Source organism: Triplophysa rosa, linkage group LG3, assembly GCF_024868665.1.
Source record: "Triplophysa rosa linkage group LG3, Trosa_1v2, whole genome shotgun sequence".
Taxonomy (NCBI): domain Eukaryota; kingdom Metazoa; phylum Chordata; class Actinopteri; order Cypriniformes; family Nemacheilidae; genus Triplophysa; species Triplophysa rosa.
Genome location: NC_079892.1, coordinates 8,630,768 through 8,644,330, shown reverse-complemented (window position 1 = coordinate 8,644,330; position 13,563 = coordinate 8,630,768). Strand labels below are relative to the sequence as shown.

Here is a 13,563-nt window from a genome sequence, read left to right as displayed (position 1 = left end):
GGTTTGTAGAACTGGCCATTTATCATTCACAGCAGGCGTGCATGTGTGAAAATCTGTGTGAAACACATAAATCACATATAGATATGTATAGAGACAGCCACATATGGAGAGTATTTTACAACCTCATAAACTCTCTTCGACGTGCCGACAGTGCCTATTTTTTGCAGTGTCATGCTAGAATTACTTTCAGTGCAACATTATGTATGTTTACTGTGTGTATAGGATGCGAATTATCTGTATGCGTGGAATACCTGGATGAACTATACAGATCATACTGTGCACAATATTGTATCCTTAAGGGGATACTCCACCCAAAAAAGAACATTCTGTCATCATTTACTCACCCTTAAGTTGTTTCAAATCTGTTTCAATTTCTTGGCTCTTGTAAACACAAAAGAATATATTTTGAAGAATGTGGGAAACCAAACAGATCTGGGGCACCATTGACTACCATAGTTTTGTTTCCTACTGTAGTAGTCAATGGTGCCCCAGATCTGTTTGGTTACAAGCATTCTTCCAAATATCTTCAAGAATAAAATGTATACAGATTTGGAACAACATCAGGGTGAGTAAATTATGACAGAATTTTCTTTTTTGGGAGAACTGTTCCTTTGAATGCAATGTGACATTTGTATTTCTGTTTATTAGGGTAGGACTGGAGTATATATAGAAATATTGCAAATGTGCATGTTGCATATTATGTGCAAGAATGCATGTGTCTGAGTGTGGAATATGATCAAAAGTGTTTTGAAAACTTTGAGACTTCACATGAGTATTTAAAACACCAAATATTGACACCTGACCATCAGTTTCGTGAAAACATTCAGTAAAAACTTGATTTTGTCATCTTGAGGTGGCATTTTTCTTCAATATTGTGCAGCCCTATCTGTTTATCTATCTGTCTATCTACTGTAGACAGTGTACAGTATCTAGTCTTAACTATTATTAATTCTTAAAGGCACAGTATGTAATTTTAGCCCCTTAGAGGTTGCAAAATAACATGGGCGTAACTTGATGACAGTATGAAGGAGCATGGAATGATGGGAGCAACACGGCCTTATTTGTGATTTCGAACGACACAACAATAGACATGTCTTTTGCATTGCGATTCTGCTGGTATTTCTGTGTTTCCGCATCAGCTGTTATTTCCACCAGCCAACCAGTGACAGTGCAAAATCCTGCTTTCTTCTGACCGCAGGCCGCGGCGCTGTCGGATCACGTCAGTCACTTTGACGAGCGGGTGACAGGACGCATCGCGAAGGGCCCGTCCTTCCTCAGGGCAGCCGGAGCTCTGGATTGTACAATTAGACTTTCGTATTCAAACACCCCCACCATGCGACCTTCACATCCCACTGCTGGTAGGCTTGTACTTCCCGCTTTGCGAAACCAGATTAGTATCTGTCAGCCATCATCAAATGATATACAATCTCTTTAGACAGTTAGTTGTTTGTGAATTTCCCCAATCGGATGATGAACGCACGTTTGCACGATGGGAACGGAGGGGGTTTTGACTAGATTGCGCTGCTTTAAAGTTGACGAAATGGTGTAAAGGTAAACAGAGGTCCTTCATTGGATTTACAGAAGTTTTAAAGGAGTTTTACAGAAGTAAGAGTCTTACTGGTTTGTAATGACATGAGGGTGAATAACCTATGAAAGACTTTTTATTTTTGGGTGAACTATCTCTTTATTGAGATAGTTATGACGTTTTGTGAAAATTCATATTATGCACATTAAATTTGGTTGGAATGAATGTGGGGGTCTCATGACCTGAATAAGGTCAGTTTTTTTGTAGTAGATCCTGAAATGTGTTAACTCTTGTCTTTGAGAGTCGATGTTCTTCAGAGTTATAGTGATGCATAGAGAACGATCTTCCATTGGACGTGTGAATTATGCATGGCGCTGCTTTACTCTGTCGGACTGTCAGCTGGGTAAAATTTGGGCCTGTATCTCACACTGAGAAACACTTCAGAGTGAAAATTGGCATTTCCAGGACACAGAAGCAGGCTGCTGTGATAAACCTGTCATATTATCAGTGATTGTAAGGAAATTAAAAATAGAAAATAAATGAAAATGAATTCCAACCACAGGAGATGACTGATGGTGTCAGGCAGGTGACATCATTCACATGAAGTTCACATTAGGTTCACCCCCAAAAAAATTGTATCATCATTTACTCTCATGTAATTCCAAACCTGTTTGACTTTCTTTCTGCAAAACACAAGAGAAGAACATTAGTATCCAAACAACAATGACCATCATTGAATTCCATTATGCGGACCACTGAGATGTTTCTCAAAATATCTTTTGTGTTTCACAGAAGAAAAAACCCATGGGTCGGGGTTTGAGTTTTACACATGTGAACCGTGAGCCACTGGTTTCTATTTTCCTGCCTCTTCAAAGCTCTATAATGTTATCAAGCAGGACATTTGAGCGGTCTGTTCTTGGATCACTGCGGATTGTGGATTTAGGTCATCCTTTAAATTTACAACAACTGGCCTCATCAAGGTGGTGTCTGCGCTCGCAGAGAATGTAGAGGACATTCCTTGTGGACGTCAAAGGCAGATTCAGGGGTTAGTGAGAGAGTACGAATGAATCAGCCGAGACTGAATCTATATATTAATTGAGAAACAGTGGACGATAGATTTGCCTGGGCTTTGAATTTACCAAGACATCCTGTTTTCCATCTGAGGTTCTTGGCTTAATTGACCAAAACACAGAAGGAACAGCAAACTTCAGGGCAAACAGCTGGGTGTCATTAATTTAATTTCTTGTAGCTGCTGTTTCCATACTTAGACGATAATTAGTCTGAATAGCAGATTTGTTGAGAGATTTTTTATTAAATAAAAGTAGTTGTAGCAGGAAGGCGGGACGAGAGCCTTGGGGCAGGAAGGCGGGGCCGGTGGCGTGAGTGATAATGAGTATCAGCTGTACGCGCACCGGTCCCGCATGCCTCACGGGGAGCTAGGGAGCATAAGAGGACGAGCGACGGGACTGCCGACGAGAGAGGACCGGGCCCGGAAGCTGTTAAGTTTGTTTATGTTTGTGTGGCCGGCAGTCGACCGTGAGGTGGCTGCCGGTCTTTTATTCTTGGATTATTGTTTGTTTATTTTTCATTAAAGTTTGTTAAATGTTCGCCGGTTCCCGCCTCCTTCCTTCCCTTCTATTGAACGTGTGTTACAGTAGTATTGGACAGGGATGTGTTGACCTTTCTACAGTCTTAACACGTGTCTGCACCGGACGTGACACACGGCTTGTTCTGATGGGATTGTCGCACCGCGCCACGTCCTGTGTGGACAAAATTTAAAATTATAATGGTTTCTATTATGTCTTGTCGCGCCGCATCCGGTGTAGACACGGTGTGGACATCGGTTGTTTACTCAGGTTTGTTATTTAAATGTTAATCAGGCTCAAATAGTAACGGCAGACCCCAAGGGCGCGCAAACTCCCAAGTGCCAGAAAGAAGGAGAAAGCGTCTGCGTCAATAGCCCTGTGGTTAGTGTGCCGACATAAAAGTTTGCATGTATGCATTTGGCAGACGCTTTTATCCAAAGCGACTTACATTGCATTATACTATACATTTGTTTCCGAGTATGTGCAATCCCCTGGGATCGAACCCATGACCTTGGCGTTTCTAGCACCATGCTCTAACCACTGAGACACAGGAAAGCTGAACAGAATATAACCAGCAGAACATTTTTGACCAAATCAAAATGTTCAACAGATATTTTTATGATATATATGTAAGATTTAAAAAACAAATAAAAAAATTTAATCGGAAGTGCTTCTTGACCATTGTTTATTTCTTGCGACATCGACTCTAGTCCATTTCTCGAAATTTTAATAATGATGAATTTGGATTTGAATCTTAACATTATATTAAGTCTTCTTACAGTTGAAACATAGCAACTAGAAACTCAAGCTAGCTTAAAGTGATACTTCACCCAATAATGAAAATTCTGTCATCATTTACTCACCTTCGAGTTTTTCCAAATCTGTTCTATTGAACACAGAAAAATATTTGGAAGAATGCTTGTAACCGACAGATTTCGCCCCCCGTTGACTCCCATATTAGGAAAATTTACTTTATAATTTTTTTTGTTCTGTTGAACACAAAAGAAGACATTTTGAAGAATGTAGGACAGCAAACAGTTCTGGGGCACTTTTGACTACCATTGTTATTTTTCCTACTACGGTAGTCAATGGCAGAAATGAATAGACCAATATAGACTAAATTTTAATTTAATTAGCATTTCTAGATGTATTGTGGTCATCCAGTCCAGTGTCAAATTCAGGAAAACTGAAAATAATTTTGAAATGGTCTCTTAGTTTTTTTCCGTGGCTGTACATTGCATTGGGCCATGCATTCTTTGCTGATTTTTTTATATCCCCATCTCTGTTTGAAACAAAAATTTCAGGTTACTTTATGTACTTCACATATGTGGAAAGACAACTGACAGCTTGTAAATCAGTATTTTACGTTCACATTGCAAATGCAAGTATATAAGAAGAATTGAATGGTGCTCTTCTATGTACTTGCTTAATTACAGATTACAGATTGCGACTTTAAGCATCTCATCATACGCATGCCTATGAACTCCTAAATTGTCCTTACAACTTTTGCTTGTACTTTTAAGTTAGAAAAACTCAAATAAAAAAAGGGCCGATTTCACTTTAAGTAGCTCATCTCCACAGCAGTAAGCATCGGCCTATGGCAGGGCATATTCCCAATACGCCAGAGATCTTGTGTGGTTATGTCATATTGATTATTCTGTTTGTGCCTGAGCTTATTTAACCCTCTATACTAAAAAATGGATGATGTGCACGTCGTAAGTCCTCTCTCCGCATCTGCGGCGTGTTACCACTCCGGGTTCTGCAGATCCACTTTGATGTGCGCACGGGCTCCAGCTGTTTGATTGACAATCCGGATCAGCATCGCTAATCCTCTATAGCGGCTATTGTAACAGTCAGTGTCGTCAGTAATGTATGAGGTCCTAGATGTCTCTCTTATGAGCTGACCAATCAAATGAGTCCTTAGTCTTTTCTTTAAACTGTTGTGGGCGGAGCTTCCGCGTAGCTGAAATAACACACCCACTGCTTTTCTGGAGTTAGTTGGATTTTTTTGTTGTTGAAAAAACGTTTTATTACTTTCACATCTCTGCTGTTATAGCTTCCGGCGAACGTCTGTTACATAACATACACAGGCTGTGTGGATGACTCACGGTTTAGATACTGAGAGCGTTATTGCATTCAGTCTACATATGGGTGTAATCGGGGTAGTGAAAGCCATGGATTATCATTTCCTCACAGGTGTCAAATGTACAGTATTGAAAACAATACCAGCTATACTTTAGAAGTGGTTGCACAGTGCACCGACTCAAGTGCTGATGTATTAAAACTCTTTACGTTGATTTCTATAGGTATTTATCCATGATGATGAAGAGACTGTTGGGTAATGTCACATCTCAGAATTTGAACTCTGTCTAAAATCATGAAGATTCACTGGTATTGGTTTCTACTGCTGAGACTCTGGTTTTACGAGTTCCGACAGCCGTAGACGGAAGAAATTTTATCAGAGCTTAAGCGAGTTCTTCTCCATGAGAACGTGCAGCTTTTCCATTCGGGTGTGCGTGGCGGTTTGAGCCGGCTTACGGCTGTGCTGGGTGATGGAATGAAACTTTTAAATGGCCTTTCAATCCACCAGGGGCTCTCTGCCTCACTCTCTCACTCTTGCTCTTTCTGTCTCTCTCTTTCTTTCTGTCTGTCTCTGTCTATTTGTCATTTTCTGTCCATCTCTTTTTGTTGTCTCTCTCTCTTTCCATGTCTGTCTGTCTCTCTGTCTTTTTGTCTTGTATATTTCTGTCTATTTTTGTCTGTCTGTCTATCTCTTTTTCATTCTATCTCTGTCTGTCTTTGTGTCTCTCTCTCTTTCTGCATCTTTTATATTTCTGTCTGTTTGTCCGTCTATCTCTTTTTCATTCTTTCTTTTTCTATGTCTGTCTGTCTGTTTGTGCGTCTATCTCTTTTTCATTCTGTCTCTCTCTTTCTATGTCTGTCTGTCTTTTTCGTCTCCTATATTTCTGTCTATTTATCTGTCTATCTCCTTTTCATTCTGTCTCTTTCTCTGTCTGTCTGTCTTTTCGTCTCTCTCTTTCTATGTCTGTCTGTCTTTTCGTCTCTCTCTTTCTATGTCTGTCTGTCTTTTTTGTCTCATATATTTCTGTCTGTTTATCTGTCTATCTTTTTTTTCATTCTGTCTCTCTCTTTCTGTGTCTGTCTTTTTGTCTCGTATATATCTGTCTATATCTTTTTCATTCTGTCTCTCAATTTCAATTTCAAGGTACTGTAGACAGGTCTGTCTGTCTGTCTTGTTCTCTCATGTATTTCTGTCTGTTTGTCTATCTCTTTTTTGTTCTGTCTCTCTCTGTGTATCTGTATGTGTGTCTTTTGTTGTCTCTCTCCATTTCTGTCTCTTTTATATTTCTGTTTATTTGTTTGTCTATTTATTTTTTCATTCTGTCTCTCTCTTTCTATGTCTGTTTTGTTGTCTTTTTCTTTTTTGCCTTTTTCTCTTTTGTCTCTGTCTTTCCATCTCTTTGTCTTACTCTGTCTCTCGGTCTTATCCATCCATTTTCTTATTTCTCCCGTGAAACTCCAGTATTTCAGTTTCTCCCGTGAAACTCCAGTATTTCAGTTTCTCTCGTGAAACTCCAGTATTTCAGTTTCTCCCGTGAAACTCCAGTATTTCAGTTTCTCCTGTGAACGCAATCGTGAACGCAATCGTGGACGGACCGACGGAGAACACGAACAGCCCCAGGAACCCCGGTTGTGTATCAAGCTGTTCCACAATCATCTGCTCATCTGCCACACTCTCTCTTTATATTCTGTTTTTGTAATCCGCATTTTGTTTCTCATACAGTACTTTGTGCTGCGAGATGAAGTGGACTCAGATGCCATCCTGGATTTTGGCGCTTGCTTGCATGGTGGCTCTGAATTGTCAAAACACCTCTTAAAATGCTTGCTACGGATGCGAAAAATGCATAAAATTGAACCTGATCCAAATTTTTTTATGACTGACAAAACTATCGGAGGCGGTGTGTAAATGTGATTGACACAACGTACGGTTGTATTTATTTTTTAACATGCGAAACTTACGAATGCAAATTTTGGACTCTGTGTGCAATGACCTTTATTCTGTCTTTTTCTTTTGCTTTCTGTCTCTGTCGCTCTCTCTCTTTCTGTCTCTCTCTGTTTATGTCTGTCTGTCTGTCTTTTCTACCCTATCTTTTTGTCTTATTCTGCTCTCTCTCTCTCTCTCTCTCTCTCTCTCTCTCTCTCTCTCTCTGAGAGAGCTTTCCTTTTCCTTCTGTCTTTTCTTTCTCTCTCTCTCCTTCCCACAGTCTCTCTTTTTCTGTTTTTGTTGCCCTGTCTATCTATCAGTCTCTCTCTCTCCCAGCCGTGGTCTCTTCCGACGTCACCCTGATGTATGAGTCCCTTCATCCTTCATGGCAGCCAGGCAGTACACTCAGTTAGTGATGGGCCTCTGTGATAGGGCCAATAGACACTGGTGCTGAATCTGGTCAGCCGAAACGTAAATCAAAACGAAGGCATTGAGTTTTGGGATTATTTACGCCTTTTTGAGCGTATACGTGATGGAGACTATAAATACGCATGAATAAGGTGTATAAACGGTGAAATGAAATGAAATTTGATGAAGTCTGAGTTTTTGGGGTTTCTGTTTTTGCCTATGATTTCAGCTTCATCAGGTTTATGCTGATGTCTGTCGTTGGCACGAGAACACAAACCGCTTCTGTCATGCCAAAGCGTGTGTGCTCGGTTGCGCGACCGGCATGAAATTCTTTAAACCGTGAGAGAGTTAGTCACAGCTAGTAGCTTGCTGCCACATCACGACCCTCGTTTTCCGAAGCCCAGGGTTGAAATGTTTCTCTGACGCAAATATATTCCTTAAGCTTTCTGTGCTTTCGGCCAGCCTTCAGACGCTCCTCTCAAAGGTCAACCCACGAGACCATGATGAGTTATTCAAAATGACGATGATGTTTGAAGTTTCAAGGCGTTGCTGACGCTACTATGGTAGTCAATGGTGGCCAATAACTGTTTGGTTACAAGCATTCTTCCAAATATCTTTAGAAAGAAATGTATGCAGATTTATAACAACTTGAGGGTGAGTAAATGAAAACAGAATCTTCATTTTTGGGTGAACCGTTCCTTTAAGGTTTTTTTGTGTGTGTGTCCTCACTGAGGATCATGTTTATCATATTTCCCTCTGGTTCCTAAAGGCATTCAATGGCATTCAATCCTTTACGATCTATAATGTGATTCATTGGTGAGTCATTGGTTTTATCGCTCAGAAGAAACTGCGCCGTGATTGAAGTGCCGGTTTTCCCGCATCATGTTGAAAACGCAACAGAACAAACAAACAAACAAAACACAAGTCGCTGTCCTCATCCCTGGGGTCATCCAATAAGCGCGGCTCGATTGCTCCAGCGCTGCGGTATCTCAGATATCCCTTCACTTCTGCCTGCCTTCTGCCCACCCTGAGAGCTGTTTACCTCCATTTAGACATTAGAGATTCAGAGCAGCGCCGGCCTTCAAGGTTGGAGTGACCGCAGATTAGAGGGAACACGACCCCTCCGTCGGTGTGTCAGCGAGGGTTGCGGACGATTACAGGCAAATTTCAACCCTTCAGCCCCAGTGCTCATCTAACCCTCAAATGGTTTTCGTCTGTGGTACACGAGGGTAGGACCTCAGTGTCAGAGTCCTGCCGACAGAAAGTCACCAGTGCTGACTGGAGATATTTAAACATTCTTTTATTACTTTGCCTGTGTACCCTCTGGACTTCTTGAAACTTTTGAATGTCTTTAGTGTTTATGTTTGTATGCCATTCCAAAAATATATTTTAAAGAGCGTTGTTAGCCAAACAACATTGGACCCCATTGATTATATGGACACTAAACAACTGAGACATTTCTCAAAATATCTTCTTTTGTGTTCAACTAGGTTTTAATTGAAATTAGGGTGAATAAATGATAACAGGATTTTTTTTGGGGGGGATGAACTATCCCTTTAATACAGAAAGGGGTTCAGGTAACTTTATTTGCCATTGAAAAGGAATGATTCAATGAACATATTGAACACATACCGTGAACTTCCTTCCAACCAGGCCCCATTCTCTGTAATAAGCAAATAAACCTTTTGGAAAGCAAATGGTTTTGCTGCATCGCAGATCAATCTCATGAATACGGTTTTGCACACTGTTGGTGGTGTGACTCGACTGAGAGTCTCTCGTACATTAGTTGTCAGAGCTTTGTCTCGCAGGTTGGAATGTCACTCGCGTTTCGTGTGATCCAAAGAGACGCTGCCGCTGAATTTAAAGTGGAGAAATGCTGAAGAGATGAATCGAGGCAAAAAATGAGCTGGGATGGTAAGCTAACACATAATGACAATGGTTTAGAAGGTTTTTTATCCACTACTAACATCTGGAGTTTTTTATTCTCTGACACGGTTGCTTGCTCACTGGGGACCTAAAGATAGACAATCTTTAAAATCGCTGTACTGCTCAACAGGGAATCAATTGCAGTATTTTTTGTAAAGGTGTTTATTGTAAAAAGTACTATTCAAATCAAAATAGTTTGACATAGTTGTATTTTCGTATACGTGAAGTTGATTGGCTGTGCCAGAGAAGGCGGAGCCTCTTGGTGTGAGGCGGTTGTATCCAAAGATAAATTTCATGCCGGGATGCTTTCGTTGGAAGATGAAGTTGATATAAGGAAGGTAATCAAGCAGAGAATTGTAAGCAGGTAAAACTGGACGCAATATTCCCTCATCATTTCTCATAATCACATCAGCCGTAATCGCATGAGGGAGCGAGAGAGAGAGAGAGAGAGAGAGAGAGACGGTTTTAATCAGATTTACCCCATGACTGTATTTAATCAGCGCTCTGATCAGATGTGTTAAAAAGGACAGATCAGTGGCCAGCTCATGTCATTTTGTTTATCCGTATTTATAATATGACTCTTTAAAGTGTGTAATTGAGTCATTTTGCTCTTCTTTAAACACAAGGAAGATTTTTATTACATTTATGGCCAGCACAGGAAGTCTTGTATTGATTAATAATATAGAATTTTATATTGACAAGATCTGTGCAGTGTGCTTAAATCTGTGTGCCCCCCGAAGCACTTTTTAATAAGGTTTGTGTTAGGGATGTGCTCTACGACTAATTTGACAGTCGTTTAAATGAAAGTTTTGTAACCGTGTAGTCGACTAGTCTAAAACTGAGAATGGCCCAGAAGGCGGTCCAAAAATCCTATGTAATACATTTTAAAGACTAAAGAATGTAGGCTATTAATCAAACTGTTCATATCCAATATTTAATGTAGCTAAAACAGGCATAATGTGTTCCACTTTCCTTACGTTATGGTCATTAATATTTCTGCATTTGCTGATGAGCCAACCCTGACTGGATCGTTTTAGTGGCTGCAAGAAATGACGCGATGAGCATTTGTTTGCTTTGGCTGGTCTGTGCCTGGGCTTAAAATATTTAGCCTATACAAAATCCATTTTATTTTCTCCTTTAAGTCTGTTTTTTCGGACTCTAATTTGCTAGATCTGACCTAAAATTAAAACATTTCGTTCCTGATACACTTTTAAAGAATAAAGTAAAGTAAGTGATTTAAACATTTTTTAAACGAAACATTAAAATGGAAGTCATTTAAATTATAACATTTAGTGTAATTTTTCTGTGTAATCGACTGTCGTTTTCAATGTCGACTAGTAGGAGCTTACCGTTTAAACGACTAGTCGATTAGTCTCGCACATCCCTAGTTTGTATTTGCTAACATTAGTAAATGCATTAGCTAACATGAACTAACAATGCACATTATAGTTTTTTAGCATTTATTAATCATTGTTAATGTCAGTACAATTTTTTATGTTAGTTCATGGTGCGTACACTAATGTTAAAGGGACAGTTCACTCAAAAATATAAATTCTGTCTTCATTTACTCAACCCCGAATCCGTATACATTTCTTTGTTATGATGACACAGAGAAAGATATTTGGAAGAATGCTTGTCACCAAACAGTTCATGGCCACCATTGACTACCATTGTAGGAAAACCGACAATGGTCGTCAAAAGTGCCCCAGAACTGTTTGCATCTTCTTTTGTGTTCAACAGAACAAAGATTTTTATAAAGTCGACTTTCTACTGGTAGTCAATGGTGGCCAAGAACTGTTTGGTTACAAGCATTCCTCCAAATATCTTTCTCTGTGTTTATCAGAACAAAACAATTTGTGTGTTTATATGGTAATAATAGAATAGGATAACACCACACATGTGCACTTTGCTACAAGGCTTATTGCTTTGCACAGATTAAAATCATGGTTGTGTATTTTCTCAACATAAAAGCCTTATAATCTCAGGGGGAGCCAGTGAGTTTGTTAAAAACATTCACACATTTTGTATTCAGACCCATTTAGAATGTGCTAGAAAAATGATGTTGAGGTGATTCAGATGTTCAAAAGCACACTGTCATTCCTGTCTGCATATAAACTGTGTGTGATATTCTGGTCTCTCATTCCCAGTCTCTGTTTCGGTAAAAATAAGTTCATCTGAGTTTTATGCCTCGCTTTTATAATTCAGCGCTACCTATGACTCTCCGAGCATCGAATGTGCTCTGTCATTTTAGCCCGAAAATCAAAATGGACTTTTCTTGTTCAAACGAGTTCACACGAGCTGAGAAATACATTCCCCACTGGCTTCGATTTTAAGATACGAGGTAACTCCTATCTTTCTACTGAATCTGTAATGAGCTTTCTGATGTGATAAGTGTTATTTAAGCGTAGCTGAGTCTCACATATAGGCGACTGCATTTTATCAGAACTGCCTTGAAAGCTTTTTATATAATGTAAGTTATATAAATATATATAAATAGAGCGCTGTGACACTCATTCAGACTTTGCAAGTTTGAGTCCGGCTTGTGTCATTTGTGTGATTTCATTAAACTGGACCCAGTTACCTCAGCAGCTGGTGTTTTTGCTGGTTTTACGGTGTATTTGGGCTTTTTTTCCTGCTGGATGAACATGTGAACAGCTGAGCACCATCAAATTACCTGTAGTCACGTTTCACATTTTTGTTTCACTGCTTTCTATTAGGTTTTCTAGTCATGGTTTGAGACTAGATTTTTCCTCTGCTGTAATGAGTTTTTTGGCAAAAAAATAATGTCATTCCTGACAGTTTTATTGTGGTGGAGGAGTGTGTTAATTCTGCTAGCATTAGCTCATGACAAGCATTAGCGATTGCATGGTAATACTAATAACTGTCTGACCGATGTCTAATCGGAGCATTGTTATTTCTTATGGGAATGATAATGTGTCTGCTACAAGCGCTTTTATTACAGCTGACAGTTTAGCATCTATGTGAATGACTGTGTCTGTGCAGTTCTTTTATAGACAGTTTCATCACACACACACACACACATGAGCACACACACACACACATGAGCACACACACACACACACACACACACACACATGAGCACACACACACACACACACACACACACGCATGGCCTGAAGTTAACTTTTGGTCTGTGTTTGGTTATAGATGGTTTCAGAGGCAACAACATAAACAAACGTTTTGTGGCCCAAAGTTAACTTCTGATAGACCTCCGCAAAGAATCAATAACGGTTGAGTAGTTTTAATTGAATTTAATACAATTTGAAAGAAAACGTCATCTTTTTATTTGCAAATGTAATTACCCATAACCCATTTAAAAAGTTGATTCATCTTTATGGTAATTGATTTAATATGGGTAGTTGACAGACTATTATTCAAATTTGTCCTAAGGAGTGACGGAAAAAAATAAAGTATGAAGGTACATCTCTCTTATGCTATTTAATATAATAAAAATAAATAAATGGTCCTGTTAGCCCATGCTTGGAGAGTAGTTGCCATAACTACACTATATATGTGCACGTTCAAAAGTACTGTTTGTGTATTCTGATAAAGTTTTTAAGCTATACAACATGCTCTTAAGGGCTGAACGTTAACTTTTTTTGCACATAGCACCGGTGCTACAGAGGTTTAAAGTTTTGTAGCACAGGCCAAATAGTTGTAGCACAATTATATGTCTGTTATCATCAAGTGCAGGTCATCACATAAATAGACAGGTAACTGAAAAAGGACATTAACATTATACAAACGGATAAATTAGGGCCATATAATTGATTGTTTTTCCCAAATTCGTTTTTTTCTTTTTCAATTTTTCTGATTTCTGTATTTTCATTTACTATACAGTAGTAAATACATTGTCCGTAAAAATACTGTAGTGTACTACAGTATTTACTACAGTAAACTAGGGCTGCAGCTATCGATTATTTTAGTAATCGAGTATTCTACTGATTTTTCCATCGATTAATTGGGTATTCGGATAATAAGTACTTTTTCTTTATTAAAGAGCAATACTAAATATACAAGAGAAAATAAGACAGGTCTCTTAATATGAACAACTAAATATATATATATATATATTTGTTGGTACCCTTATA

The 13,563-nt window shown here is 39.1% G+C and overlaps 1 protein-coding gene across 8 annotated transcripts in view; it reads left to right on the top strand.

Annotated features, from left to right (window-relative positions):
• The window catches only part of magi2b (membrane associated guanylate kinase, WW and PDZ domain containing 2b), a 76,082-nt gene that overhangs the window by 18,354 nt on the left and 44,165 nt on the right, over positions 1-13,563 (top strand). The window lies entirely within an intron of this gene.